Consider the following 27,593-nt stretch of genomic DNA (forward strand, 5'->3'; position numbering starts at 1 on the left):
AGCAACGAGTTAAAGTTCGAGGGAAGCAACGGAGTTAAAGTTTGCAGGAAGCGACGGAGTTAAAGTTCGCCGGTTAAGCGATGGAGATTGTTTGTAAGTGCTTTCGCTTTTGTTTTGCTAGTTAAAGTGCTTTGCATTCTGTTAGTTTAATAGAGAAATATGGGCACTGAAATGTCACGAATGCGCATGGAAGGTCCCTTAAAGGATTTGCTCTGGGCCAATGGAATTCCTCTTGAAACTAAAACAGCCCGAACCAAATGCAGAGAGGCCATAAAACAAGGGGAAGAGGTTTTGGAAGAAATAAAAGAGGAAAGGTCTAAAGCACCAGAAAGGGCATCAATAAGATCAGAGACAGACAAGGAAAATGAAACTGGGTGTGAGGAACAACTTGTTAGGAAGAGGGAAATCAGTTTAGGGGAGGGTCCCCCATTAGGAGTCTGCCCTACGTTATCCGCCCTTAAGGCCTGCTTCTCTCCAGGACCTCCCAAAGGAGGCTCCAAGTTTCTCCCCAAAGAGCCATTGCCTAAAGAACCGCCGGCTCCTCCCCGTTGCATCTCCTTCCAGAAACTTACAAACTCTAACCTCCCCCCTCCCTGTAGGGCCTTCCCGGTAAATGTTAAAATGTTAGTTTGGGAAGGAATGACTACCAATAACAAATTGGCCTGTGCAGGGATGAAAGATGATTCCATGGGAAGGTGGATTGTGGCTACCAAAGATATTGGTACACAGCTTCTGCAAGTGAGTGGGCAGATGGAAAGGGATTCCTTATCTTCAAGTCTCTTCTTTCTTGCACTTCTATGCTAATTCCTTCTCCTCCTCCAACTTCGCCCCACCCAGCCCACCTAGTCCTCTTGCCATGAGGTCCCACATACACCAGTGGGTAGGGAGTAACCAGCCCAACCATCAGTGGCATGTCCTAGTAAGGAGTATGATATAGTAGCCCCAGGCCCCACAAGTATTGGGAGATAATTGTTTCACAATTTTCTGCTTCCAAACCTGAATTGATTACTAACCAGGATTAAGGATTAAAATGCCCTAGGCATCAAGTTTCTGCTGGAAAATTTCATCCCCTTTCAGATCCAAATCTCAGTCAAGGCTTACATTGAATGTAAATAGAGAAAGCCTGAAGGCTCAGTAGGAGACCTGTCTCAAACCCCCCCCCCAAATAAAAAAAGAGCAAAAAAAAGTCTTACCAGAACTCCAGCAACAGTAAATTTTATGGTGCTTTACTAAAGTAATTAACGGCCATATCACTTTTCCCGTATCATTTTTCCAGGACTCTTGTTTGTTTTTGAATTCTACATATTTTTTGAGCTAACTTACAACCTCTTTTCAGTTTTTGATCAGTTCTACGTTTTTATTCAACTAAAGTTTTGAACATCTGTTACATTGCAATGGAGATTCACCTATAAAGTTTCAAGGCCTTTGATTTTGTTTTATTTGTATGTTGTGTTGTCCGATGTCATGTTTTGTCTGTATCAAAACTGAGCACTCCTAAAATTAAAATTTAAAAATGGATCCAAATACTTTTAATTCACGTGATTTAAAGAGGTTCAATTTAAATTGGGTAAACTAAGAAAAGTAAAATGTCTTGAAAATAACTTGCAAGTCTCTAGGTGGTCAAACTAATAAAATGTTGATGTTTATAAAATGTCTAACATCAATTTTTCTAGGACTTTCCTCCAACAAGAAAAAGCTGGCAAATACTGTTCAGGACACTTGTTTAATATCTTGGGTTTTTTTTTAAGAAAATAAGTGAATTAGAATTGACATGCATAGGATTACTCAAATGTGTTTGTACAGAAAATCGTTTTGTGTCATCACTAAACTAAAAACAAGGTAACTAAAAGTTATGTCCTAACAAGTGCAATTCTGTATACAAAGGGTCCCAAAAGTTTCAACTGTGTTTCAATTAGAGTACTATAAACAACAAAATATTTAATCTTATTAAAATAGAGTAATTTATCTAAATTCAGAAATTTCATAAGAGTTGTTTCAGAATGTGAATAAAAAGGGGTCAACAGGAAAGAGAAAATAAAGGTTCTGGGTATGGAAATATATTTAGTGAAAGGAAAAGGAAATGTTTCTGGGTAAGAAAGTGCTTATGTGATAAAATACATGAGGGTCTAAATAAGCGCTAAGAAAGTCTGTAAATAAGCAAAAAGGGGGAATAGAGGAGACCTTCAGGTCCCCTAAAGATAAACTTTCTCTTTGCCTCTTTATTTTAAATTTTTTAACTCTGGATAATGAGGGTCGCTCTGCCGCTGAGAGTCATGGCAATCATAAACAACATGATAGAGCGACGGTAAAATGGAAGGATGTTCTTACAGGACAATGGAACGGCCCGGACCCGGTGCTTTACTGGAGCCGCGGCTCGGTTTGTTTGTTTCCACAGGATAAAACATCGCCTATTTGGGTTCCTGAGCGACTAACTCGACCAGTGCCAACGCTACCAACAAGTAACTCAGACTCCTTATGACCATGATGCTTGTAGCCTTTCCCCCCTTGAACTAACTTACAACCTCTTTTCAGTTTCTTAGGAGGAACAGTTCAATTATGTACCTTTCCACCTACCCCAGTTTGTGTGTTTCCCCCTTTTATGTTTCTGAACTAACGAAATAACCGCTTCTCTCAATTGTACTTCAGATTTATGCTATCCCTCTCAATGTTGGAATGCTTCTAGGTTCCCGCTGGCAGTCTTAATGTGTGTTCCTACCTTCCTACCAGTCCCAGTCTCTGTTACAGATGCGGAATTGCCAGTGTTACTATCAAGAAACAGGAGAGAATTTGGCATCACAGCAGCTATGGTCACTGCAATAGTGGTTTCTGCAACAGCAGCACTAGCAACTGCCATACCTACAGCAACAGCAATCACTTGGCCGAAAATACAGCTACAGCCTTACAGACTAAAGAGACCCTAAACCAACATCTAACAGCAGGCATACTCCTTGTAAATCAAAGAGTGGACTTACTACAAGAACAAGTGGATATCTTGCAAGAACTTTTGGGACTGGGATGTGTTTATCCTTTAAGAGCAGTGTGTGTCACCCCTATTGCTTATAATAACCTTAGCTCTGTGGTTATGTTATCTAAAAATCTCTCTGTCTACCTTACTGGTAATTGGTCATCTACGTTTGATAATTTAACCAGTCAGCTATGAGTTGAAGTACTCAGAGTCAATGCCACCAAGGTTCAAGTTGCATCGGTATCTAAAGCCCTGGGATTGACAAAACAGTGGGCTGGAACAGTAGCTGTTCTGATTATTATCTGCTTAGGGATAGCCTATGTTATACGCAGCCAAATCAGAGCTCGCCAAGATGCCCGACATCATCGATGGGCTATAATACAGGCTTTGACAGCCATTGAGACAGGCACATCCCCCCAAGTATGGCTAAGCATGCTGGACCAGTAGTCAAAGACGGGTAAGATCCGTGGAAATGCATACCAACCTAAGACAGGGTTCTGACGCCTGGAGGTCAGAATTCCAATGACAGGTAAGGATATAATTTGCCACGGACAACCTAAGACAGGCATGGTCCCAAGTCATCTTTTCTTTATTTAAAGAATAAGGGGGAGATGTCAGGGGCGGGCTCTGAGGGCCCCAGAGCCGCACCCTGGCCTGATCTCTAAGATGGCACCTGGCAGCTTGCCAGACATAGCTGCACTTATAAACAAGTTTTAGGAAGTAACTCTGGTTGGCTGTTGTACATGAGGCGATCCTGGTATCTGCCTGGAGACTGTTCCTTGATAGGCTGACTTTCCTGGTAGTCTACTCTCTGATAGGCTGATGTTCTCAATATAAGTCTGAGACTTGTGGAATAAAGCCCCTTTTTGGTTCCTGTGATCAAGAAGAGTGTATGTGTTGTGATTGCCCACCGCCTGCGGGCGGTGGGCGATCATAGTGTTGGTCAGGGCTAAGGCTGAGGTCTCTACTGAGGAAGGTCGTCTTCAAGCTCAGTCAAGCTTATATGATTGATAGCAGTGGCTAGCTCCTCACAGACCATTTGACTGAGGGCCTTGGTTACTTACTGCAGGATGGGTGGAGACTTTCTTCAGTTTCTTGATATCTGATCTTCTCCAGTATGGAAACTTACTTCATCAAAGCCCATACCAACATACAAATCTGTCTGTTATCAAGAGAGAACCAGATTATCTTGTAACCTAATCATGGAAGTGACATCTCCTCAACAGTGTCACATTCTACTTCTTAGCAGTGAGGTCCCTTACAGAAAGGAATCACATAAGGTATGGAATGCCCAGAGGTTGGGATTGTATAAGGTCATCTTAGAGGTTGCCTGCTACAAAACAAAAACCATATTATAAGAAGTCAGAGACTATTTGTTGATAATTTATTAAATACATTCTTTATTTTTTCTCCATGCTGCCCTCCTCTTGTTTATGCAACTGCTTATTATTAATTTACTATAATTTGGGGGATTCTTCAGAATAAAATTCAAATTAATCAAGGGTTATCCCTGTTAGAATGTTTAGGGAAAAACCTGAATTTTACTTACAAAATAGAAAATTTGTTAAGGACAAGAATCACAACTTTTTCTAACTTGATTTTTTTTTGTTGTTAAATAACTTAGAGTAATGTTTATCATTAATATTATGCACCAAATTAAATGGCCAAGGTTTGTATATTACATGTAGATTTGATTTTTCTTTTTAATCCTTTTTTTCACAAATGCATTAGAAAAGCCAAAATCAACTGTAGCACTGTAGTCTTACGGTTTTATTTTCCTTTTTTGATCAGTGGGAGTGGCAAAGAAATTGTCTTTTTCTTGTGGGGAATGTAATTATAAACTTAATCACCCTTTATCCTCAAAGTTTGAAGATATTAGTAATAACTAGCCAGGATGTGCTGAAGCCTGATCTCTCCTTCCCTGAAAGAGAACCATGCATATATTTTTAAAATTTCATTTTTGCTTTAAGTCACAGAACTATGCAATGGCACGTTTTAAATACAGTGATGCAAATCTTAATGTGAAAACCAACACCTTATCAAGCTACAAAAAGGCATTGGGCTTCCTGAGACTTTTGTCACAGCATAAGACAAGTTAATATCTAAAGAGTAAAATGGGAATGAATTATTTCTTTAGCTAAGATCAGCTTTTGTGCTCCCAGACTGTGAGACCATGAAGTAGCTACTGAATAGCCTCCTTGTGGCTTCACAGGTGCCCATTATTTTGTTCAAATATTTAAAGAGAAAAATATTAAGATAATAAGTTGTTAAAGATGTAGCCTATTGATTTAGGTTGACACTAAGATTAAATATTTATATTAAAAGTAGATTAGATGATAGATTGATAGGTTGGTAGATAGGAGAAGAGAAGATGATCTTGTGAACTTTAAGCGATTGTAAGAGATTGGGTGTGATAAGGAGAAGGAGGGGAAGTTGTACAAAAACTCTTAATTCAAGCACAACAGTGGTTCATCTGATAGACTCCATTTTTTCATCTCTGCCAATGCACTTTCAGGTGTTGGAACTGCAAGTCCAGTTTCCATTGTCTTAGTCCTGGAATATTAGTTAGTAGGGGATTAAATATGAGAAGAACATCTTACCTGAGAGAAGAAGCAGTGTTTCTGAAAGAGGAAGAAACTCATTATAACCAGAGCACAAAAATTAATGGAGTTGTCCAAATATTGGAACTAGTGTAAAGGAGGTGAAAAATAGAAACATGATCAGGGGACAAATTACATATCACCATCATATGACTTAGATTTTTATCTTACTTCTCTGGGAAAACACTGGAGGTTTCTAAACAACAACAAAAAATATTAGAATTTAAAACTTGAAAAGACACTAGGGCCTGGGAACTGGAAAGGAAATCCCTCTTAGGTGTTGCAGGAGGAAGCAGTATAACTAGTCACAACAGGAAGTCACATAGGAAGAGGTTATGTCAGCAAAAATGAAGGTTGTCCCCACAGACCTGGAAGATGTTGATATGGAGAATATTTTGGAAGCAGAGTGACAAAAGTCACTGGCTGATTAGATATACATGTGATAGAAATTTTCAACAACCCTAAAGGATTTATTTAGCCTGAGCAAGGGTAATGATATTAACTAATTCACTGTTTTATCTATTAAGATATGAGAGAGACTCAGCTTTGGCAAAAGGAAATGAAATCTAGAATTCTGTTTTACACAGTAACATTTGAGAATCTCATGAAGCATTAACTGTAGACCATTTCACAAAAAGTACATCATACTAAGGAATTGGGATTGAAGTCAGCTTGTGAGGTAAAGATTATATATTTTTGAAAGTCTCATAAAAATACCAATATTGAACACAAAAATATTTTTCTTAGCTACATTAAGCACGGCTTTTTCCAAAGTATAAAAATATTTTACTTTTTATTTTTGCGGGTTCCAGATAAAATATTTGACTTTTCATTTTTATGCTTTTCACATAAGATGTATATATTTCAAACAGTAGAATCACTCAGCAGAGTGAGATGCTTTTGTTTGAAAAGGCACTCAGAACCTAAGAGCAACTGGGGAACAGCTCCCTTACATTTCTTTAGTCATATGCACTCAGGATTTATGTTCATTAAGAGAAAAGACTGGCAGTATGTCATCTTCCATAACTGTCATGTCATTTTCTGATGTTCTGGTTATCCAGGGTCAACCATGGTCCAAAGATACTCAATGGTAAATTCCAGAAGTAAACCATTCATAAGTTTTAAATTGTGTCCCCTTTTGAGTGGTGTGATGTTGTTCTGTGCCTCCTTGTTCCCTCCTCCTCAAAACGTGAATGCCTCTCTGTCCTGCAGACCCATGCTTTAGAACACCCATCCTCCCCGACACTTCATTAGGCTCTGAGTAGTGGGCCTTAGAGCAGAAGGAAATGTTGGAAATCTGCAGTAACTTCTGTTCAGGAAGAATCAGGATGCATGAAGCTACATATTGCAGGAAAGATTCTGATCGTCCTAGGGATCCTAAGGCCAGACAGTTGGAGGAGAATGTGGGAGGACCAATGGAGGGAAGATGGCAGCCAAACTCTAGGGGAAGTACAGCTATGGAGAACTTTTGAGGTAATTAGTTAAGGATACTATAAAAGTTACCCCTGAAGTTAACACACTAAACAATAGACTGGTTACAGTTATAACAAAAGGTAAAGCTGGGTGGTATGTATGAATAATGTAGAAAAATCAAGAAGGCTCTTCATTCACTATTTTTATTTTTTCCTGATGTAAATGTGAAAAGTTAAAGAAAGCATTTTTAAAGGATTATAAGGATATAATTGTAGCATAAGGATTAAACATAATCCTTACATCAGAAAATTCTTTCTGAAAATAATATATGAACTCAGCATGTCTTAACAGTATAAGATTTTGAAAATCAAAACAAAAGGTAAAAGAGTAAAGATGGTTATTAACATGTATGTGACTACTTTCTGGGGGACTTGGAACACAGTTGGTCGTGCTCTGAGGCTTGTCAGCACTCATGGTCCAATGACCTTCCTTCAAGGGACTCTCCATGGGGTCTTCTTTAGGCACCTTTGCCAGCCCTCCTAGAAGAGCCCCTAGGAAGTGGGGAATCCCACTTCCCCTAATAAAGAAGACTTTGGAGAATGTACTTTTCTACTCTGACTGAGAGCATTTCTTACCTGTCCAATGTCTCCCAACCTGACGGAATCCATAAAACTGAAGGACACTCTTGACATGGAGCCACTTCCCATGCCTGTTCTGGATAAATTTATTCTAAGAACGCTGGGTTCACTTAGCATTTAAAAAAAATCAATCAATATAAACCATTATATTAACAATGTGAAAAAGAAAATATATGATCAATCTCAATAGATGGAGAAGGATCATTTGACAAAAACCTGAGGAGGAAAAAATAGATTTTGTAAACTATGTACAGAAGAGAAAATTCTCACCTGTCAAAAGGCATCTGTAAAACAAACCTACAGCTGACTTAATGTTTTGCCCCTAAGCGAGCGAATAAAAGATAAAGATGTCCACTCTTACCATGATATTTGTACTCAAAATATTAAGCAGAGTGCTAAACTAAACTAAGAAAAAAATAAAGAACTAAATCCCTCTTTATTCAGAGATGACATAATGTCTATGTAGGAAATTCTTTGTAAAATGCAGAAAGCTACTATAATGGGTAATTAAGAATAATTACAGAATACATTATAAACATACAAAAACCAATTTATATATACTGAAGAAAATCAATTGAGAATTGAAATGTATTTTAAGAAAACATCAAGTATGAAGTAGTAAATATAAACAAGACAAGATGTGCAGGGATGAAATTCTTCAGGTTGCCCTGTAGCTGTTATGAATTCTAATCAAAATCTCTTTAGACATTTTTGTAAAATTAAATGAAGGGATTCAACTCATCATTTGATATTGCTGAAGGACCTAGAACAGTCAAAACAACCTTATAAAATAATGACACACTTGGAAACTTTACTTGTTTCAAGACTTAATGCTAAAATAAGAAGAAAGTGTGATATTTGCTTAAACAGGGATAGACAAACCCACGAAAAAGACTAAGGAGTCTTAAAAGATTCGCAAATACAGGCGAATTTTGACAGAGATGGAAAGGAATTTCAGTGGACAAAACTCTTTTGCAACAAACCGTGTTGGAACATTTAGATATCTACATGCAAAGAAATCACTGTTTAAAGCTAACCTCACCATTGAAAAAATTAAATTAAAATTTTATCAATGTAGATTATAGACCTAAAAGTAAATTAGTAATACTAAAAAACTTCTGTAGATATAACAATCGTTTTGGCCATGGGATCATACAAACATCTCTTAGATATGACACTGAAAACATACCATAAAAAAATGATGTTTGATTTCATCAAAATTCACAATTTCTGCTCTTTGAAACACGTTATTGAAGACAAAAAGATAATTCACACAATAATAGTAATAATAATCTAAAAATCAAGAAAATTTAATTAAAATATAATGGATGAAAGATTTGAGCAGAACTTTCACCAGAGAAGATATACAGATGGCAGATCAGCACACAGAAAGGTGTTCACCACCGTTAGTCATTCAGGAAAGAAAAAGTAAAACATCTCTTGGAGAGAATGACAGATTATTGGCATGTGTAATGAAACTGTCATACCATACCAAGTCTTGGCTTGCATATGGGGTAACTGAGACTCTCAATTGCTGCCATCAGAATGTAAAATATAACAACCACTGTAGAAAATATGTTGGCATTTTAAAAATTTTTTTATTTCTTGTTTCTTTTTGTTGTTGTTGTTGTTGTTTTGGTTTTTTTGAGACAAGGTCTCAATATTTTGCTCCAATTGACCTCAGCCTCATAGTTCTCCTGCCTCAGCCTTCTGAGTAGCTGGGATTCCAAGCACACATCATCAGGCCTGACTGACAACTTTTTAATATGTTAATTATGCACATATCCTAGGACCCTGCCCCCTAATTTCATGGAATTTTATGAAAAAATATATCCACAAAGACTTAGCAACTTTATATGTGACAGCCAAATACTGGAAACAAAATGTTCACCAAGAGGTAAACAGATAATAAATCATGGCCAAAACCTTATAATGGAATACTATTCAACCATCAAAAGAAATGAATCCTGATATACAGAACAACATGGATGTATCTTAAAATAAATATTATGAATAAAATAAGCCAGAAAAAGATGTACATGCTGTGTATTTCCACTGCTACAGTAGTCAGTAGAATATAAACTCATCAAATGAAAATGAGTCACTATTTTACTGTTGATGGGGAGATTATTAATGGGGAGGGTAAGAATTATTAAATATTATGAGAAAGCTTTTAGTGATCAAATTATGCCAATTATAGTTATTTGGGTTTTGGCTTCATGAGTGTGTACATGATATCTCTTACCAAATTACATACTATAAATATATTCAGTTTGATATGTGAGAATTGCAAGTGAATTGATGCCAAAGACAATATAAAAATTAATTTTCTCCATGATTAAAGATCCCAAAATATCAAATTTAAAATATTACTTGCACTATAACTTTAGATACTTTTTAATTGACACATTAAAATTATACATATTTCTTTATCTCCTTTAATGTTTATCATTTCTTTGTGGTGAAAACATTCAAACTTCTTTCTCCCAGATTTTTAAAAAATATACACTTCATTGTTTTTATTAATAGTCACCCTACTGTACAATGCACACCAAAACCTTTTCTCATCTCTGACTATAAGTTAATACCATTGATCAAAATTTATTTATCTCTACCTTTCCCCTACTCTCTCCAGCCTCTGGTAACTACTAGTCTTCTATTTCATGAAATTAACTATTTTAGATTCTGCATATGAGTGAGATTATGCAGTAATTGTCTTTCTCATTTCCCTTAACACAATGATCTCCAGTTATCTTCATGCTTTCAAAAATGGCAGGGTTTTGTCTTTTTCATGGCCGAATAGTATTCTGTTTTGTATGTAGAAATTTTCTTTATCCATTATTCTATTCATAGACACTTAATTCTTTTCTTGGTTATTGTGGCTAGTGACTGCAATAAACATGGGAGTGCAGATGTCTCTTCAACTTACTGGTTTCATTTCCTTTGGATATATTCCAGTAGTGGGATTATTGGATCGTATGATAATTCTATTGTTTTATTTTTTGAGCACCCCTATACTATTTTCCAGAACAGCTATATTAAATTTATATTCTCACTGCTGGTATGTAAGGATTTCTTCTTGCATGGTCTTACTAGCACTTGTAATTTCTCTTTTTCTGAAGATAATCATTCTTACTGGTGTGAGTTGATATCTCACTGTGGTTTTAATTTTAATTTCTCTGATAATTGGTGATGTTGAGAAATTTTTCATACACCTCTCGGAAACTTATATCTTTTATAACTTTTATGATGCTTACAAATAAGCAACACTAAATAATATGGGGTTTAAGGATGCATATAAATGTGACCAAGTTATAAAAATATTAAAAAGAGAATGAAGAAAAGGAAAAAATACAAAAGCAAAGAAAATGGGGTAATAAAAAAAGTTCTGAATTGTTTCTCTCTGGCAATATTAGAAGGCAGTACAGAAGCAGGGCTCAGTGGCACATGCCTGTAATCCCAGGAGCTCCGGAGGCTGAGGCAGGAGGATTGGGAGTTGAGTCCAGCCACAGTGATTTACTGAGACCCTGTCTCTAAATAAAGTATAATAAAGAGCTGGAAATGTAACTTACTGGTTAAGTGCCCCTGGGTTCAATCCCCAGTGCCAAAAAAAAAAAAAAAAAAGAAGGCAATAGAAATATGGATTAAGGAGTAATCTATACATAGAGATATAACTATTTAATATTAATTTTTTACATTCTATTATGGTTATTTATAAATACAAAAGTAAAGGCCACCATAAGTTGTGTCATGAACTAAAGACTATGATTAATTCAATTATGTTTACTTGAGACCCTCTTAATAAAAATTTTAAATAAGTCAGAGAATAGGCAAGTCACAAAAAGAAAACATATTTCTACTTTTCAAAGTTCAATAACAGGCAAAACTAAACTAGATCATTTAGAATTGCTTACAAAAGGTAGAACTAGGTAGGGTAAGGATAACAAAGGAAAGGGTAAGTTGTCCTATAATTAGAGTAAGTATTGCCCTAGGAGGTGGGGAATGTGTTTGGGAAAAACAATGTAAAAAAAATTTTTTCCCCTTTTTTCCAAAAATGTTACAAATAAGAATAAATAGTCAATGGTCAGGAGGTCAGGGTAATGGGCCCCTTCAAGGTCCTTTTCAAACTGAAAGATCATGAGTCTGACTGGTGGGAACATTACAGCCAAATCTTTTGTCCCAAAGCTGAGGGAAAATGGAAGATGAGGGATGAACTCAGATGGGAGTTTCAGGAAGGGTTAAAAGTCAAAGGCTAAAGGGCACAGCCAGTAACCTTGAGACTTCTTCAATTCCTGTTTAACACAGATTGTTTTTCATAATTTTTTTGATTTTTTTATTTTTACAGACTGCATTTTGATTCATTGTACACAAATGGGGTACATCATTTCATTTCTGTGGTTATGCAAGATGTAGACTCATACCATTCATGTAATCATACATGTACATAGGGTAATGATGTCTGTCTCATTCCACCGTTTTTCATATCCCACCACCCTCTCATTTCCCTCTATGTAATCTAAAGTCTCTCCATTCTTCTCTCACCCCCAACCCCCCACTCACATTATATATCAACATCCACTTACTAGGGAAAACATTCAGCCTTTGGATTTTTGGAATTGACTTATTTCACTTAGCATGATATTCTCCAATTCCATCCATATATCTGCAAATGCCATAATATTATTCTTCTTTATGGCTGAATAATATTCCATTTTGTATATAGACCACAGTTTCTTTATCCATTCATCTGTTGAGGGCATCTAAATTGGTTCCACAATCTAACTCTTGTGAATTGAGTTGCTATAAAATTGATGTGGCTGCGTGGTAAAATTGATGTGGTATGCTAATTTTAAGTCCTTTGGGTATTAACCGAGGAGTGGGATAACTGGGTCAAAAGGTGGGTCCATTCCAAGTTTTCTGAGGATTCTCCACACTGCTTTCCAGAGTGGCTGCACCAATTTGCAACTCCACCAGCAATGTAAAAGTGTGTCTTTTTCCCCACATCCACACAAACATCTATTATTGCTTGTGTTCTTGATAATAGCCATTCTAATTGGGCATGGCTTTGGTACATTTTCAATAACTGTTTTGCATGAATTTTTATCAATACCCAGAAGCTGTGCCTCTAGACTAGTACATTAAAGTGGACACACTTACTCTCAGGTCCCCTCCTGCCTTGTGGGAGTTCTGTTTCTTATTACTTAAATAAATACTGCTCCATTCACTTCTGCATTCTGTTATTGTCCATAAATTTTATTCTGCAAATTTGGGAGACAAGAACCCAAAAAGAAATTGTTGAAGTGGGGAATCTAGTTTCATCTTACAACTCAGGTTTCAGTTTGCTAAGTCAAATCTGTAAATTGTGTTGTTCAAATTTTCCGTAAGTCTGTTTATTGTTGCTTGACCATTAGTAAAGAGAATGAACTTGAAATAAGCTCATTATGATGGAGAACTAGTCAGTTTCTCTCTGAGGCTCTTTCCACTTTTGCTTTTTATATATTAAGTTTGCAAAATTAGATGAATTAAACCTTTCATCATTATTTAGTGAGTCTATCCTTAAGAAAGTAATTTATTTTTTTAAATTTTATGTAGATACACCAGTTCTTTTTTAGGTTAATACTTGACTAGTACACATTTTACACATTTTTCCTTTTAAACTTTCTGTGAAGGGGTCTTAAGTGGCTATATTAATTTTCTCAGGCTGCCATGACAAAATACCACAGGCTGGATGGGTGGCATCAACAACAGAAATTTATTTTCTCGAAGTTCTGAAGTTCAAGATCAAGATGCCTGCAAGGTTAGTGTCTGGCAAAGTCTCAGTTCCTATCCCGCAGTTGACCCCTTCTTGTTACTTTCTTCATATGGCCGCTCTCTGTACGTGCATGGAGAAAAGGAGCTTCATTTTACAAAGGCATCAGTCCCATACAGTTAGGCTCCCACCCCTCTCACCTCAATTTCCTTCTTGAAAAACACTATTTCCAAATACAGTCACATTAGAGTTAGGGCATTGATATATGAATTTTGGGAAGAAACAACTCAGTTCACAACAGGATCCTTCTTATACATGGGATTATGAATCATTTTACTTCATATGCAGATTATTTCAATCTTTAATTGATGAGTAGAGTTCATTTAAATTTATTGTGATCATTTTCATGTTTTGACCTATTTCTGTTTATGCATCATTTTTCCATTCATCTGCTTATATATTCTTGCAATTTTGGACTCATTTTTTTCTATGCATTATTTCCTTTGTATTGGGTTAATAATAATACATTCTGTTATGGTTTCCTTGAGTCATTACTATGATAACTTAGGGTTAAAAGTCTAAAGTTGAACCTGGGGATAGAACTCAGTGATACTCACTGAGTGTTCACAAAATCCTGGATTTCACCCTGCACTGCACCCAAAATAAATAAATAAATAAGTTTGAAGTTCAAATAGTTCATTACTCTATAAATAACATACTGTCAAATATATTTAATTCCAAATAGATTTTATTTAAATGGTAGTCATAAAATATGTCTAATGTGGAATATTTATAAGAGAGATCACAAAAATGAAATAAGAGAGATCACTACCAAATTAACAATTAGTTTTAAAGAGCACAGACACTAGTACCAGATCATAGTTAAATTCCTGTGTTTAAATACTGGATTTGCGACTAGTAGCTATGTAAACTTAGAAAAAGTGCATAAATGCCTTCTGTGCCTCAGTTTGTAAAGTGGACATAATTTTACCCTCTATCACAAATAATTGGAAGATAATACGATGACTATATGTAAAATGCTTAAAATTTTGCTTACAATGAAGTAAATTTTACTTTAAATCTGAACTTGGGAATCCATGAAAGTTCTACTTTTTTGGAGTATCATCAATGGGTTGCTGACTCGCTACTATTTTTTAAAAAATGACTTCCTACATGGAATCTGAATTCAAAGTGTATCCCCTATTAAGTATACAGCTATGTATAATGACACATTCTGTACTAGAACAATACTGGCTCAGAATAGCATCTCCCACTGGAACTTGGGAATGGTTCAATTATTACTTGTGAAAAAATTACCATAGTCAAGCACAGTTACTCTTCTAAGCAAAAAGTTCTTTTTTAAGACATTTTATTATGTAGAACTTGAATACCTAAAGTTCAGTCCTTGCATGCTGTGGTTCTCAAACTACTTTAAGCAGAGAACTCCCTTTTCACAGGATATTGTTAACCATAGAAGGAATAGTCCTGTGTTCTGACAGTGATTTGATAAGTGTTGGTTTAGGTCATCAATTTAGCAAAGGCTCAGTAAGTACCTAACTTGTCCAGGACACCAGTTCTAAGTCCTGAGGATATAGTAGTAAACAGACAAAACTCCCAACTCCAAAACAAGCTTTTATTCTTGGGAACATAATATGATTTCACTCCCTAGGCAATTTAAATGCTTAATAACTGAAATTGGATATTCAATCCAATGTTCTGCAATTTAGTATAACTTTGTCATTTTTAATTGAAACAGAAGAATAAGTTTTACTCTGGGGATTTTTTTCTTTTTAAATATTACCATGATAGTTCCTGAGAAAAGTAAAATGACCTAGTAATATCATAATTCCAGGCCTGGCATTTAAAACTGTGACCATAAGTAAGATAAAGTAATAAGATAATGAACTTCATTTCTGTGCCCTTTTTTATTTCTACCCCCATATTTTATTTTTTTCGCTTTTTTTCTTTTCATCGATCAATTCAACTATTTTCTACTAACATATGTGTTATGACTCACTCTCACAGTATTTGATACCATTGAGAATCATTCTGAATCTGTTAGACTTGTTTCTCATGTGGATTCTCTAGTGTTTAATGTTAAACAGGGTCACTTTTTTTTTTTTTTTTTCAGAGAAAGGTATCTTATGTAGGGAAGAGAAAGTACAAAATGGACCTGCAGCCTTAAAAACCTCAGAAAGGTAGCTCTCAAAACATATAACTTACTAACAACCATAAAAATGAAGAATCTGCTGAAAGGTCAATGCCGCTCTAAGCTTTCACCTGTTCAAGGAGTAGCCCTGTGGGAACACTGGAATCTTAAAAGACAGTAATATCTTTATGACTCCAGGAATTAGGCTGGAAAGTGAAAAAAAAAATAAGAAACACTATAAGGACATTAGATTCACACTAAAGCTGGATATAAAAACAGCTATATGCTTCAGAACTTATGGAGTACCCTTAAAGTATGAAGATGTGAACTTATTGATGACACTAGAGTCTGGTACTTTCCAGGGTAGAGAACAAAATCTTCATTCAGATGACAGAAAAGATGAATGATGTTATGAATTAATTCCCTAAACATATTTCAGATCTATTTGATCAAGAAAGAATTTTTCATAGACTGACCAAAATGTGTGTGTGTCTATGGGTGGGTGTGTGTGTGTGTGTGTGTGTGTGTGCACGCGTGTATGATTTCACTAGTTGAATCAAATTCAATGTAAGGAAAAAAAAGATACTGATTTTCTGTTATGGTTTTATTTCGTTTTATCTTTTTGTTTTGCAGCTGTAACAGTAAGAAATACATATCTCATCTTGGCCCCCATTTCCTGACATATAACTCTTCAAGTCCTTAGAATTTCCTAGGTAATAAGCATCATTTTGTACAGTGATAACTGGCCTCCCCTAGGTAGCTTTTGGATGGTGCCTGGTCATAGGAAAGACTCAAGCTGGATTAGGAGGTCGGAACTTTTAGCTCTACTTCCTGATCTCCTGGAAGAAGGAGGCAGAACTGAAAGTTAAGTTGCTCCCCCTTGGCTGATCACTTAATCAATCACAACTATGTGTTGAAGCTGCCATAAAAACCCTGAAGGACAAGGTTATAAAATTTCCACATAGCAGAGCACATGGATGTCCCTGGAGGGTAGCATTCCTAGAGAGGTTATGAAAACTTCCACCCCTTCTCCTATATGGTCACCCTGTGCATCTCATCTTGTTATAAATACTCTATCTATTAATCAATACACATGAGTGTTTCCCTGGGTTCTTTGAGCAGCTTAACCTGATCAAGGATAGGGTGGTAGGAGCCTCAGTGTAGCAGGTTGGTCAGAATCACAGGTAAAATAACCTGGGGCTTGAGTCTGGCATATCAAAGGGAAATCAGTCTTGAGATTGAGCCCTTAACCAGTGGGATCTGACACTATCTCTAAGTAGTGTCTGAATCAAATTTGGTTAGAGGACACCAAGCTGATGTCCATTGCATAAGTAATTGTTTTCTTGCCAGTGGGTAGAAATTCCCACACCTCCTGAGGTCACAAAAGTGATCTGGGTTGTGAAGGAAAACGGAAAAATCAACTCCAAGTCTGAGTTTGTTTTTCTACTCAGAAGTCAAACTTTAAGTTTGTTTTATGTGAATCCAAGTGAGATGGTTAATTGCTTTTATTCTCCTTAATGCTTAATTCTCCTTTAATTACTTCAGTTAACATTTAAGCCAGGAAATCAGGAAGTAAAGCAGATATGAAAAGAAATGGAATTGTCTGTAAGCAGAGATGGTTCATTTGAGGGATTTCTTCACAGTTTAGTTCCTCTCCCACTAAAAGAAATGAGAATGTGCTGGTTAAGAGCTTCTCTAGTATGAGTAGGGAAAAGCTAACTGATAATCATATTGGATCACCTTCTTATAAGTTGTATAATTAAAGTCATTTTCATTCAGAAACAGACTGATATTCAGAATATGGCTTTTATTTGAACTGAATTAATCATTGAATTGTAATAGCAAAGCGCTCCTTCAGTAGCAGGTATCATGGTGGAGGTGGGGGGCATGGACAACGGAGTTAGCTCCTGGTACAAAAGATCCTCATCCTCCAAAACTAATCCCATCATAAGCAACTTTGAATTTCCACTTACTATTTTCTGTATTCTTCTTTTAAACCATAACTCCTAGGCAGAATGATCCATGCAGGCTATAATAAAAAGGGTAAATGTATGGAATCTTGGAATCTATGTGATATGATCAGAGGACACAGGAACAAATGACATAAAAAAGAAGAAAAATATCGGAAATGGAAAATCATGTTAAACTAATAGGCTAGAATTCCTCATTCATGATCTCATGTCTATCACTAACTTCTGTGTGATTTGAACAAAGCCACATATTTTATTCACATACAAAATAATAGGATGGAATTTTATAAACAAAAAATCATTTTTAGCCTAAAATGGTATGAAATTGGTCTACTTATCTTCCCTGGGTGAATTCTGCTTTCTTCAAGTCACCTAGGTAAATTTGGGATAGATAGAAGTACCTACCTACCCTGAAGAGAGGGGCAGTAAGTAGACAGAAATAAAGTACAGTAAAAGCTCAAATGAGTCTCTCCTCACATGGAAACTCAGATAAATTAAATTCTGTTTCTTTCTCTAGAAGAAAGAGAAATATTTGGTATCTACTAATAGGTATTAAGATGAGTCTCCAGCACCCTTCAGAGGGCCCTGGTGGCCTAACAAAGGTACTACAGATTCTAACTGCAGTTTCATAGCAAGCAAAAAACTAGCACATTAGAAGAAAGAGCCTGGCTCAGTGGGTTGCAAAAAGCTGACCAACATATTTATATAGAGAGCATAAATGCAAACCTGCTGATTTCAGACTGCTGTCAATCTCACCAAAATTATTCTCCAGATATTCTCTTTGTTATCACCAAGAGCAAAAAGGAACAAAAAAAATAAAAAAATAGAGAATTTTTTAAAACAAATTAATCATCTCTCTAAAAATATAATTTCATATGATTATGTCAAGTTAAGTTTGAGGAAGGATATTTTTGTGTTTAGTCTGTGTCAACACAAAAACTGCACTTCACAAATTTAGACAGGCAAAGATTTTTTTTTCAAGTTTATTGACATAGTGGACAGAAGCTAAAACTCAGTCTGAACTCAACTTCACTAAAATAAAGGGCTGGAGAAATTTTCTTTTAAAAAGTGGGGTAGTTATAAGGCATCTATGTTTTATTTGAAAACAAAAGCAACAAAAAAAAAAAGAGGGAAAAGGAAGTCTTAGCTATTTACTGTTGAGTACTTTCTCTCCACCTTTTCTCTCCTCTCCTCCCTACTTCACTTCCATTGTAAGTATGCAACCTCAAGCAAGCTACAGGCTGAATTGTCTTAACTGTTTTCATTTAAATGCCAAGGAATGTGAACAATCATACCACAGGAGTTTTCACATTTTGAAACTTTTGTTACAATGTATAATTCAAAACAATGACTCATTTCCACAGTCATAAGCACATGACTTTCAAACCTGTAAATGGAATCTTCCAACAAAGTTTTTGTATCATCAGAAACTTTAAACTGATGTTTTCCTTGACTAGAGAGTATGAAACTGAAGGTCAAAATACTCTCTTCAGACTTGATTTGAGAGAACCCAGATCTGCTTACCTTCAGAATTAACTTTCAGGCATGCCATTTTTAACTGATTTATCTGATAAGTGTCTTAATCCATTTTCTGCTGCTGTGACAGAATACCAAGGTCTAGGTAAAAAAATAATAGAAGTTTACTGAATTTGTATTTCTGGAAGCTGAGAAGTCCAAGAACAAGGGGCTGAGTCTGGTCTGATGATGACTTTCTTTATGCTTTTTCATGTGACAGAAGTTACCATGTGGGGAGAGGGCATGTGTGTGTGTGAGAGAGAGAGAGAGAGAGAACAAAAAGAGAAGGGGTTGAAACTCATCAGAATTTATCACTAACTCACTCCTGTGGTAACAGCATTAATCCATCCATTTAGGAAGGCAAACCCTTACAACTTAAATGCCTCTTAAAAGTCCCAATTGCTAATACCATCTGTTCAACCCCAGGGCTGCAAATGCCCCAATGTGCTATTTTCTAATCCCCAAAAAAGAACTCAGAGCACTCTTCCCAATGGTGGCAAAGCCAGGACACAATGGAAAACCATACCACTCCTCCAAGCAGGGGGATGTATAGGATAGGTTGCATGCCCACTGAGCAGTTGGATTTCTGCAGATGTTTTACAAGGACATTCTTCCACCATAATACCAAGGTCACTTTGATTCTTTGATCTGTTTATCCTAAGAGTGCAGATAAGGAAAATGACCAACTTCCTTTCTCCTTTTCCTTCCTTACCACATTTTTTAGAGACTTTCTTATCTTGCTAAAAGCTTTCCTAGACACTGATTACTGTTTTCCCCTATATCCCACTTCTTCAGTGCCTCAGAAACACCTTAATGTCTCTCAAAATCTCATACTATCCCATTCTTCCACAAAGTCCTTGAGATAGGGATCTGGAGGCACATTACATCCATACTCCACAACAGAGGTACTAATTCCAAAAAGCTCTCAGCAGGCATGCTAAGATTATTGGTACCATGTCAAGGGAAGGGAGGTTAACTATTTAGAGAATGGAATAATCTAATGGGCATCAACAGCTTTGATTTGTTTAGATACTTGGGTTAAAGCATGAGTGATATTGTATTGATTATCAGGTATATATACAAATATTCTGTCCCCAGGACTGTACATATTCCACCATCAGCAAACATAAGCATATCCAGTGCCATCCTATTTTATAAATCTATTTTTCTTACTTGAGTAGTTTCTGCAGTTAACAAGGTTATAGCATGTTTAGTCTGAATAAGAACAGTGTGGTGGACTGAAGCCAAGACCTGAGCTTCCACATCAATCCCTAAAGGCTATGGGGAAAGAATAGCTAATGGATAGAATTACTAGGGGGCACATGGCTGCCTTGTGTGAATCTCCTTCATACCATCCTATTCACCAGGTGCAACTGGTAAAAGAGGCAGAACTCTGGCTGGGATATAAAAACATCCCCATGTACTTTGTCCTGATCAGTGGTAAGATAAGTACGACCATCCATACAACCCACCTACCCTTGGCAGGAGGAAAAACCCATGAGTAATATTGGGTGAGGGGTGGGGATATCTGTTGAATTGACTGTGTTCTCATGCAGAAGGCCAGCAGCGATAAAGCCTGGTGTTATTGTCTTGACACAAATGACAGTTGGCTTTTTAACTATAACCTGAGTTGATCTGTTCCATGAAATCCCATTCCATATATAAGTATACCCAGGAACTTGAGAAACATTTAATGTCTCTCTAACCAAAGCAAAATCCTGTTTTTCTTAATGATGACCATTTTGGGCAGGTGAGTGTTCTTAGTCACGTTGTTTTATCAAAGTCCTTTCCATTTCCTTTGCAGGTCGGGTTACCCAAGCAAGTTCTTGTGCTACAGTCACCAGGAGATCTAAGCAGATCCGACAGTCAGTCTGGTGGATATGATACCCAGCTTCCGTTGTCTATTCCAGGAATAGGTTATTGTACAGGCACAATCTTGTGTTAGTAAAGTAGCCTACCCAGTAGGCTTGCCTACGCAAGTGTACCAGGTCTATCTGTTTGCACTTCAGGGGTGTAGAAAGATTAAGACACCTCTGGAATATGTAACAGCCATAAACTCAAGTGATGACTCTTGAGGATAATGTCACCTGGGCTTGTGAGGGCCAGGCTCTCAATATAGTAGCCTTTACTTGTAAATTTGGACATCCTTTCTCCCTGCAAGGGATCAGTAAGGCAATCTACTGGGGGCTTATTTGTATGGTTCATTGACTGATTAATACTGCTTGTCTCCTAAATGATGTCTTGAGGAGCCAGCAACAGTAAGCTGTTACTTGCGCCCGAGGTCAATATAAGAATGTTCAGTGGATGTGTCCTTTATCTATAACCTTAATGCTGGCTGCCATGAGTGAGATAATTGAAACAACTGCAGGCCACTGATGTCTGGCTTCTCATTTAGTGTCCTCAGTGCTTCAGGCAGATGAGCAGCCTACCCCCACATAGAGTTACTCTCAGTTCTTAAGATTCATTTCAGCAGGCCATTTATTCTTTCCATTAAGCTAGCTCCAATTGAATTGAATGGCAACTGGAAAATTCATAATTTGTCCTGGTCTTAAACCCACTGTTGAATGTCATGGCCTATGAAATGGGTTCCACAGTCACTCTCAAATACCTATGTTGTGCCATACATGGCACTCAGCTGGATCAGTCCCTTAATAGTTGTCATCTCACTGGCTCTTTTGCTGAAAAAGCCTTGTGTCAATTCTATAACTTAGTGCAGAGTTGGTCACTTCTGATAAGGGGAGAGGACCAATGTAGTTTATCTATCATTATAAAAGATGGATATCACCCATCTGGTATGTCCTTTGATGGCATTCAGTTGTTGTAGGTAGTGCTGAGAACAGGCAAGAGAATTGTGGCATGCTGCAAAAACCATCAGACATCTTTATGAGCAGTCCAGGCTCACCACAGCTGCCTACATGCTTTAATATACAATACAGCCAAGTGGCAATTCCTTCTGCTGAATCTGTCCCCAGCCATCTCATCTTTACAAGTTCGTCAGCCTCTTCATTGCCTGGAAATCGAAGAGGGCAATGAGCAGGCACATGGTACATTGAAACAGCTTTGGTTTGGATACATTGTGAAATATCTTTGCACTGCTGTTTTCACCGAAGAGGCCTGCCCCTAATCATCCACTGTTGTTGCTACCACTGAGGCAACCACATTGTAAGTCCTCTGAATAGAGCCCAGCTGTTGGCGCACGTAGTTAATGACCCTCTTTTGTGAATAATAGCCATCCATAGAGCTTCCAAATTAGCCTGCTAGCTGCTGTGTCCTTTTCCCTCATCACTTCACACCGTCTTACGTCACTGAATGACAGACTAGAGCTCCCCGCTGAGGGGTGGTGTGGGGTTGTTGATCCATCAGTGTCTCTCGATGACTCTGGTATTGGAGGTTGGCCTTCTTTTACAGGTAAAGGGAGTAAAGGTGTGTCTCCTGGCATTTTGCTCTTTTCTTCTACATATGTGATGGGTTCCAGGAACGTGTAAACTAAGAGGTAAAGTGCTGCTTATTCCTTGTTGCTAAAGCTGTTCGCCCCATTTCGTTGTGGTTTTCATGTCAGCTACTCCCAATCGTGGGACTTTGACTATTTGTTGTAACCATTCACTGATGGGTTAGGTTGCCATGACCTCAACTAGTTCCTCTTTGGTGAGGGGCTTTGTGGCAAGAAGGGCATCATAAGTATCACACAACTGATAAACTTCTGTTTGTTTGGGTTTTTGTTTTGTTCCATTTTGTTTGATAATAGGGATTGAACCCAGGGGCACTTTGCCACTGAGTTACATCTCCATTCCTTTTTCTTTTTTTAATTTTAATTTTAAGACAGGGTCTGGCTAAGTTGCTTAGGCCCTCAGTTAGTTGCTGAGGGTGGCTTTGAAATTGCAGTCCCCCTGCCTCATTTTCCTGACTCCTGAACCTTTACCTCCTCCCTAGTTATCCTACAACCAAGGACTCAGAGAATTTTCATGGGAGGCCAGGGGCTCTGCTTTCATTATATCTAATAGGAGAGGCTTGTCCTTGTCTCTGTTTGGAGTAGGAGGCCAGTTCAACTTTATGACTATGTCTCTTTTTTTTTGTTGTTTTATTGAAAAATAATAGCTAAAACCTTTTGTTATTTGATTTTTTTCATAATTGTACCAGGGTAGCATTAGATTATTTATCTATATTCCTTTCATCTACTTCTGCTGCCACTAAGTCCACCCAGATCAGTTTAAAGGAGACTTAGAGAGGTGGGGTTTATGGACTCCTGTTTTCTGCCCAAATCTCTCCATCTCACCTAGGTCCAGTATCAGTTGTGCTATTTGCTGCAGGGATTGTCCTACAAATGGGGATAATGTTGATACCAGGGTACCATAAATGGACAAAAGGATCATGTGTAAGACCATGTCTCTCATTTCTGCAATGAAAGTCATAACCTCAGGTCATGGGAAAGGCTGCACATAAATAGTACATTCCATTCTCAGATTCTGAAATAACCTGTAGGCTTCCATAGAGACCAAGGTGCCTCTGCGTAGGAATATTTTCTGAATTTGGCCACATATTACAAGAGGCAAAAAGCAGCCAACTTAGTAATGATCCCACATTTCAATCAGTGGCATTGGCATTAATTAGCTGACATAACACAGTGGAGTAAGTGATTCCTGAAGTCATTTTAAATAATTTTATAGTATTCAACATTATCCCATCTGCTCCAGTGTTCCATAAGTGAGGCATCCCCACCAATATTCTATATTTTGTTTTGTGCCTTGTACTTGTACTTGTCCTTGTACTCCAGTTCTACCAGCTCTGCCAGGGTATATGGTCTCATGATGCTGTGTGGATATCTCTGGAAAGGGGATCAGATCTGGATTATCCCCCTGAGGCTGCCTCTGCTGGGTCATTAACTTTTGGACCATTGGCAGTCTAGCTTCCATTATATCTCCCACTTTATTTCAAGTTCAGAGTCACTGGAAGTCATTGCAATTTGAGTGAATCCCACATTTGAGGATCCCAGTTTTCATTAGTCACCAATGTCCTAATTTGGACTTTTGGCCTGTGATGTCCCATCAGTTTAGCAGAATCATGTGTCATAACCTATAGATGCTCATCTGCAGGTTCAAAGCATCATAACAGAACATTCTGGTTGTCAACCTGTGCTAAACATAACTCTCTCTCTCTCTAGTTTAATTCTTCTTGTATTTTGCAGAGCTAAATAGTTGAGGAGTTACTAACTAGTAATAGTAGTCATAGTAGTAGTAGTAGTAGTAGTAGTAGTAGGGTTTAGCTGAGTAGCTAACTCCTGAAACTTGGCTAAATTTAATTGCACATAGCAGGGTCCATGCCACTGCTGTCATGGCATTTTTTTGTTTCCTTTTGCTTTCCTGTGACTGTGTTGAATGCTGCTTCCGATATCCTCTGTTGCTTTCGGGATATCACCATACTTATGCGGTGGTCTCTATCCCTCCTGTAGGAAAGTCATCCCAAACCACATTGAGACTTGTGACCATCCCAGAATTTTTTTCATAGACACCATGTCCTTTTTCAACTCAAGTCAACTGGACACATTCCTGTTTGGTATCCTGTTGCTTATGCCATGTGTTCAACTCTGGGGCTTCAAACACCCCAGCATATATTTTCCAATTCTAAAGAAATAACAGGAAGGACTCAATGGAAGGTCTTGGACATCATATTACTTATGCACTTTTCAAAGTTTGGGGCATTCTGTCCCTCACACACTCATTGGTGGTGGCAGGCAAGGATACAAGGGAAGGCCATATGGTTCCTACAAGCAGGGAAAATACATGGGAATGTCACATGCCCACACAGATGGATTTCTTCTGGTATTTTATGAGTACATTCTTTTACCGTATAATTAATGTCACTCTGCCTTGATCCTCACCTGAAGATAGAAGATAAAGAAAATGACCAGCTTCTCTTTTTCATTTTCTCCATTATCACATTCTTTAGAGTTCTTCTTATCTCACTGCAAGTTTTCCTGGGCACTGATGAGTGTTTGCCCCAAAACTATCATAGTGACAATTAAATTTCAACATCAGTTTTGGAGGGGACATTAAAATCATTGCAATACATACTTTCAATACTATTTGACATGGCTAGTTCTGTTTTATGTATCTTTTTTAACTGGTAGTCTTGGGTATTTGGTGTCCTATGTCAATTTTCTAACAAAGGTTGTAATGTATGAAAAATTCAATGAATAATTAACTTGTCAAAATGCAGTTTAGATATCATTATCTATCTATATTTTAGTAATGCTTGAACTTAGATTCTTCCCTATGTTCACTTTCAGCAATGTCTTTAAAGGGCCCAAGACACTTTAAAGTTAAGACTGATAATCAATGAAGGGAAATATTCTCCTTTCCTCTGGTTCTGTGGAGCATGGGATTGACATTCTTGTGTATGGTGAAGTGAGATGTTGTTGCCTGCTCAGACTAGGACACAAAATATATTCCTTCAGGAAAGGTCTTCCTTCTTGACCTTTTCATTTTGGAGAATGAATCATTTGATTTCAACTCTCACCTATTGTCTGTAAAGTAACATAAGGATCCCTGCTTGTACCTATAGGGGTACTGAAGGTGTTTTTTTATACTGAAAGCTTGGTCCATATCCTCAGTGCTGATCCAATAATGAGGACAAGGTTTTGAGAAAAAGGAAAAAGTTTTATTGATTTGCTAGAAAATGAGAAAAGTAGCAGACTAGGGTTACAAATGCTGCAATTCTAACTGCCAGGAGGAACAGATAGTTTTTAAAAGGAGAATACAAGGCTGGGCCTCAAGTATAATTATTATCAATAGATTAATGTCCACCAAGTGTCCCTGAGAGAGCAATTGCTCCAGTTTCCAGTTCTGGAAATTTTTTGACTCCTGTGGGCAGTGGGTCGAAGGATAGATAACTGGGCCCAGGACTGGAAGAATATTGATCTTGCTTCTCCCATAGTTAGCAAGGTGCAGAGAGAGAGAGAGAGAGAGAGAGAGAGAGAGAGAAGAGGAAACAGAGAGAGAGAGAGAGAGAGAGAGAGAGAGAGAGAGAGAGAGAGAGAGAGGAGGAAACAGAAAGAGAGAGAGAGAGAAACATATCAGTTTTAAATTAAACCACCAGTGAGAGAGAGAGAGAGAGAGAGAGAGAGAGAGAGAGAGAGAGGAGGAAACAGAAAGAGAGAGAGAGAGAAACATATCAGTTTTAAATTAAACCACCAGTGAGTGAACAGCAAGGGTTTTATCTAAAGCCTAGAGTAGATGCCATTACAATTTGGACATGTCCAACAGGCATCTCTTCCTTTGTGTACTGGATTTTCCTTGTCAATGGTGCAATCTGTATACACTGGAGTGAATTTGTAGTAGAAAAGTTGGAATAAGGACATGTACTTCACCTCTACCATTTCTTAACAAAACAAAACAAAACCCAAAAACCTTCAGCTGGAGCCTACTGCTCTGTGTTCCCATATAAATATATACTGGTTGAGTTTAGGCTAACGAAATATCCTATGCATAAAGGAACACTGAGAAAGTGTGTTAATTAGGTTTTTTTAAACATTTTAGTTCACTTACTATATACTCCTAACTATGCCATAGTTTACATCAATACAAATTAAAACTGAGATGCTTAATTCTCCTCGTTGAAAAATAAAGGATGAAATCTTTTCTGTTTTGTTAAACCATTTACTTTAGAAAACTTACCAATGTAAATTCTTCCCCCTCTCTTTGAAATGCACACATGCATGGAAAACTAAGTATGCCTTTTGTCACCTATGACACAGGAATAACATTCTTAAAGACCTTAATGCTGTTTCTTTGAAATGGAAATAAATATCAAGGGAGATAAGACCACTATATCAAGTTTCTGAGGAAACACAGAAATCTCGTTCCAAGTTCTAAAATTATCTTCTATTCCTAAAGATATGAATACTTTGTTTTTTTCTCTGGATAAATTCAACTATCGCAGTCAGGTAATCCAGTATTTAGATGAATTTAGGACTGACTATGTATGACAAATCCGCTTTCCAAATGAATGTTACCACTCTCAAGTCTTACAGTAGGACGATTATCATTTGTCTTACAAACATGTATGCCATGAGTTGTATTTGTTTGGCTCCATTAAATAGCCATATTTCTTTCTGTCTTTGCAATATCTTAGCTGACTGCCCATGATGCACACCGTATTCTGGTTTGATTCTAACTGAATAACCAAACCTTTTATTTTTCTCTATTACCTATGTTCAGAAGTTTTCAGGTGATGGGTTAAGAACATGCCCCAAATATGTCACCTTCACATACAAAAGGAAGTATGAGAAAAGTAAAGCTGAAGAAAATTGAGAAAACTGCTGAAACAGTAAGGTTTCTCCCGGACCTCCCATCTTTTCCCTCTGAAACCTGCCAACAAAAGAACTCTCTGACTTTCTCCCAAATAAGTGATTTTTCTATACCAGAAAGAAAGAAGCCACAAACACAGAGATCACAAGAGGAATGTAAATACACAAGCCGTACCAAGCTCCCCCCAGTTTGTACCATTAGGTCATGGCTTGTTCTCCAGTTATACTGCTGCATGACTGTCCCTAAAAAATATTCTATTCTCCTTGTTCCTTCAGATCTTCATTTCTGAAG

General features: G+C 37.3%; 1 long non-coding RNA gene across 1 annotated transcript; it reads left to right on the plus strand.

Annotated features, from left to right (window-relative positions):
* The first annotated feature begins 35 nt into the window (after nt 1–35).
* LOC124981912 (uncharacterized) lies at nt 36–27,593 on the plus strand. Its single transcript, XR_007108128.1, has 5 exons — nt 36–93; nt 13,317–13,413; nt 20,804–20,915; nt 22,408–22,492; nt 27,213–27,593. It is a non-coding gene; the product is annotated as an uncharacterized LOC124981912 (long non-coding RNA).

Source organism: Sciurus carolinensis, chromosome 4, assembly GCF_902686445.1.
Source record: "Sciurus carolinensis chromosome 4, mSciCar1.2, whole genome shotgun sequence".
Lineage (NCBI taxonomy): Eukaryota > Metazoa > Chordata > Mammalia > Rodentia > Sciuridae > Sciurus > Sciurus carolinensis.